Raw genomic sequence first — 6,000 nt, forward strand, 5'->3', positions numbered from 1 at the left:
TTCGTACATTGAGGACAATGTACATTCTAAGTGTGGGGAGGTTATTTATATGATTCTTGGAAAATCCCTAAATTTTTATCTCATTCTCAATTAATTTCCTCAGACTATTATTAGAGTAAATTCTGATTGATTTAAAATTTTTATTAATATGTTTTGAATTTAATCATAGGGAATTGTGCATTGATTGTTTAAACTTTAAAGGCATTAGAGAATCAAGCATGATAAGTTGAATTTTGAGAATTAAAATTGCTAGGTTGTTTCCCTGAATTGAGGTATTATCTTGAAGTTTTGAATTTACAGGATTGACATCAAATACCCATAATTTTTGTGAGATTTTGAGCCTTTTAGAGCATATATCTTTCTTGCTCACTGATTTTATTGGTTATGAGTGTGTCAACATTGATTTGTTATTCTAGAACTTGATTCGATTATGCATGTCAAGACCACACCCTTGAGTTGATATATTGAGATGATAAAGGCACTTAGGTTTTAACCCGTTTACCCCATAAAAAGCCTACCCACATAATTGACCCCTAATGAACCACTTTGAGCCTTAACCATTGTTTTTTGATTTTTCATTTAATGTTAGCCCACAACTTAACCCTTTTTGATTTCTCCTTTTTTTATTGAATTCCTTTTTTTTATCGAGATTTGATTTGATTAGTTACCTAACTATGTTCTTTCATTTCAGTTCCTGAATTATTTCTTATTATGTACTTTCCATTATTGTACTTGTTCTTATTCTTAAAAAAAAAATTCGTATATTTATATTCATTCAGTTACATATTGTTCTAAAGAGCTTAGATAAGTTAAAGTCATTATATTGAGAGAAAATCTCATTTCATTAGTTTTGGATAGTTTTAATTTTGGCAATTTTTTTTAATTCAGTAATTAGCTTTATTATTCTAAGTTCGGTAACTTATTAAATTAATCTCGATTCTAACCCTCTCTTTTTCAGCCTTTATCCACACCTTTAACCCAAGCCCTATTACAACCCTGTTAAAGACCTTGTGATTTGTGTATCATCTTATTTATAGTGGTGCAGATTTGATTTTCATGCAAGCCTATGGTAATAACTTTTCATGCTTAACTGTTGAGGGCTAATTACTAAACCTTAAACACTTTGAATGATTTGAGTGAATCTTTAGTGAGGATGTCAACCCTCGTTGATTTGGAATTAAAGGTAATTACTTAGATAAAGGGTGATACCTATAATTTTATGATTAAAATGCTCAACTCGGATTGTGTGAAACTTTGATGTTCTTTTAGTTAGACTCTCAATATATGATTACTTGTGGTTTATTTAAATACATTATTAATGAGAATTATAAGTTGAGAAGAATTTATTTTAATTGAGAGTTGAGGATTTTGCTTGAGGACAAGCAAATGCTTAAGTGTGGGGATATTTGATAAACCATAATATATACATATTATTACCCCATGTTTAACATATTTATGGATGATTTTTTCTTAGTTTCATTGAATTCGATGCTCTTAATCCCTTAAATTCATGTTTTTTTACTTAGACGAGCATAGGAAGGTAAAAAGAGCATGAAACAGGCCAAAAACGGACAAATTGGGCCTAATTCAGTGTTTCACACGGTCTAGGCATTTTTACACAGGTAAACCACACGCCCGTGTGTCATGACCGTGTCGACATTAAACCAAGTCAGAATTGTACACGACCTGAGCATCTGCACACGGGTGTGGCACACGGCCGTGTCCCTGTCGAGCCAAAGTCTAATTCTATTCGAAAAAAGGTAATTTTAGGCTATTTTGGGCATTCCAAAGTCTATATAAACACCCGAGAAGAGGATCAAAGGGTACATGTAGAGTAGAAGGTAGGAGATACTCAAGTATAGCCATCGGAATCAGCTTGGAAGCCGGATCTACTTTAAGACTGAAGATCTCCATTCAATTTCCCTAGAAGTTCTTTGGGTTTCTTTATGTTTTGTTGTTTTCTCGATTTTGAGATGTTTTCCATTATTATGAACTAAACTCCCTAAATACCTAAGGGAGATAAAACCTAAAATGAATCTTATTACTATTTGAATTATATGATAAATACTTGTTCTTATTCTTAATTGTGAGTTTTAACCCTTGTTTTAATATTCCAGGATGTTAATTCAGGTTTTTGATGTGCTTATTCATGGAGCAAAAGTCTCTATTTAAGAGTAAATCATTCATAATTAAGCAGAATTGCATGCAATTCTAGAGATAGGACGATATAAATCTGCTAGATTAGAGTCAAATCTAATAAGGGAATCCATAGATCGAGTTAATGCGACAATAGGGGTTTTAAAATAGGGATTTTAATTAGAAAGAGATTTCGATTAATCAACCTAGAGTCAGTTGTTTTTAGTCTCGAGAGAGATAATAACATAAACTAGGGATTTCTACGGATTAAGTCAAGTGAATAAATCGTCTAATTTAGAAGTAATAAGTGAAGTCTAGGTAGATTCTTCCTTGGGTATTGTCTTCTCCATCGGTCTTCTAAAAAGTATTTTCCAACTTTAATCTCTGTCGTAATATTAGTTAATTAGATAATTAGTTTTAGTTTAAAAACATCTTTTAATTTTTAGGTTAGATAATAAAAAGATACTAATTACTAGTACTTTTAGTCCTCGTGGATACGATATTCCCGGTGTCACCATAACTATACTACTGTTCGATAAGTGCGCTTGCCTTAGTCGAATTTTTAGTTAGTTTCACGGCTATCAAATATTAAAAGGCCCACATATATCAATGTGTATTATTTTAAGAAGCTAGGTACTTCTTATGGCGTCTTTCTTAGTATATTTGGTTTGCTTTCCCTTAAAGCAATCCACACATACACCAAGATCAGTAAAATCTAGATTCAATAAAATTTTATTATTTAATAATCCTTTTTACCTTTCTTTGAATACATGGCCCAAACGTTTATGCCACAAGTAAGCAGAATTTTCATTTAGTATATTACACTTAATTCCAACATTAATATGATCAACAAGGATTCTACAAAGACATTATCAAGTTTCGATTTAAATAAACCATCAATAATGTTTCTTGAACCTAAAATGATATTATTGTTAAATAAACTGAAAAAACTAAGCCCAAACTTAACACAAAATCTAAAAAAGTCAAGGTTTTGAAATAGATATAAGGTTTCTAGAAACTGAAGGTACTTAAAGAGTTTGAAATAGGTTTAAGTGATAACAAGTATCCAAGACCAAACTATAAGTCCCTATGCCTTCAATTGAAACCTTCATATGATTTCTCATATATAGGAATCCCTGCATCATGTTTGATACATGAATAGTAGCATCAGAATTAAACCACCAAGTATTATTAGGAACTTCAGTTAAGTTTGATTTGAAACATACAGAACATAAAATTTACTTTTCTATTTAAACCAAGCTTTACGTTTTTGGAAAGCTTTCTGATAATGTCCTACTTTCTTATAGAAATGACACTTATCTGCTATTCATTCATTTTTCTCACCATTAGAGACATTGACAAGAGAGTTTTTTATTTTCTTAAACTTACTGGTTTTTGCCTTAAGTCCTTTGTCAGCTCTTTGACCCACAAGGTTAATGAAATTACTTCCTTGAATCATTCACATTGCTTCCTTCTGAACAAGCTTACTGGTTGATTCATTAACATCTCACTTATCTTTAATAGTGTTATAGTTAATTTGGAATTACCCATAATTTAGAGGTAGTGAGTTCAAAGAGTCGTCCACCATCATTCCTATGGTCTTTAGCCTTGCTACAATATTAGCCATCCCGGTGCCATGTTCTTGCATTCCTCTCGACCGATCATACTTCATGGTCGTGAGTTGTGCCATTAAGGTACCAGCGAGTGACTTATCTGCAGAATGAAAACATTCTTTCACAAACATAAGATATTCTTTCGCACTTTTAGTTTTTGGAATTGTAGTATTAATGCTATTGGTAGTAGTCATTCGCAAAAAAAAATTAAGGCTCAATTTGTTTGATCATTCCCATTACATAAAGTAATAGATGAAACTTACTAACAAAGAGAAATAGTTGCAAAATAATACATAAAAGCAAAACAATACATAAATGCTCAAATATTGATTTTAGAGATGCAATCAATCTAAGTTTTCCTTTGAGTAGATATACAATATGCTATCACATATAAATGCTAACAACCTTAACGAACAAATAAATAATTTATATCAAATATACACGTTATCTTCAACTTTCAAATATATATCTAAAAAATATTAATTTGTTACCATAATTTTCATTATTCATAGAATAAATAATTCACTTTTGGACAAATTTCTTAGCTTCAATGAGTAGTGAAAGTCAATTATCCACTTTTCCTGTAACGACCTCTAACCCCATACCGTCGCTGGAACAGGGTTATGAGACATTACCAATCAGTACAGTACAATACAGACATTAATTAAATATAAACGTTCAGACTCATCATAATTTTAAGATGACGTCCCTTTAATGGGCCATCGCGTCCAATATGAACAGTAAAATCAATTCAGGACTAAATGAGAATTACTACGAATTTTTCTTTCAAATTTCAAATTCATACTATATACCATTTCCAATCATAATCTACTTATTTTATCAATACTTTCACAACCTAAATGACTCTCATAAGACATCCTAGGTGCATGCCATTACCAATAGTCAACATGCTTTACCTCATCGAATTCAGGATCGGCCTGGGATGCTGATTCAATGATCTAACCTTAACTTAACCTGCACACGGAAACAAACCGTACGCTGAGTATACACTCAGTGGTATTTCTATAATCTGAACACTTAAACAATTATAAAACATATTAATTTATATATATTGAACTATTCAAACTCAATGAGTATTCAAACATTCACTTTCCAACCAATGTTTTGGTCTACTTTAAATTCAAAATCATTTATTATTTTTCAATAGCAATTAATCAATCAGTAATATTCATTAACGATCAGTCAATCAGAACAATTATTTATTTAGTAATAGTTAGTTATTCAGTATCAATTAATTGATCGGTTATCCAAGAAGATCAATTATTCAAGAAAATCAAATATACAGTAACAATTAAATTATTCAAGAATATCAATCTTTCCAGTTCCTTTATTTACCCCTATTAACATGACTCGGACCTATACGGATACACGGATCCAACCAACACACCAGTACGACACATAGTGCCTCATCGGCCGAAGCCAGAACAATAACAGTAAGAGTAGCAGTACGGTACACAGAGTACCTCATCGGAACAAATCAGAAACAGTAACAATAACGGTAACAGGAACAATATCCAACACACAAAGTGCCGAATCGGTAACAGTAACGGTAACAGTAACAGTAGTCGGCACGTAAGTGCCTGATCAATAAGCCGGCAAAAACCCGTACTCTTCCATATCCTATGGCATGCCGACTATATCCGACTAGCCCGACTAGTTAATAGGGTATTTAATTCACTTTCCAGTTTTCAATTAATTCATATTTTAATTAATTAACTATATTTTTTTCAATTCAATATAATTTCATTCACTTTTCACTAATAAATATTCAATTTCACAATAATCACAATTTTCTATCAATTTCATCACACTTCCAACTACATATATTTTCCAATATAACAAATATTTATTATTCAATTTCCACATCAATATTCATTTCAATTCAAACATTCACATATATTCATAAATCAATTCAATATAAATTTATCACACACTAAATCAATTCATTTCAATTATAAAGACACAATACAAATAATTCCCATCACACACACACACACACACACACACACACACACACACACACACACACACACACATATATATATATATATATATATATTTATAATATATGATTCAATTTAATTCAATCAATATAAATTCATCACATACCAAATTAATCCATTTCCATTATAAACACAATAATTCTCACTTCAACATTTATTAAATGCATTGAATAAAAAAAATATAACAATTAATAACTAGGTTTGGATTATAAAAATACAAACCGTAT

The sequence above is a fragment of the Gossypium arboreum genome, chromosome 12 (genome assembly GCF_025698485.1).
Source record: "Gossypium arboreum isolate Shixiya-1 chromosome 12, ASM2569848v2, whole genome shotgun sequence".
Classification (NCBI taxonomy): Eukaryota; Viridiplantae; Streptophyta; class Magnoliopsida; order Malvales; family Malvaceae; genus Gossypium; species Gossypium arboreum.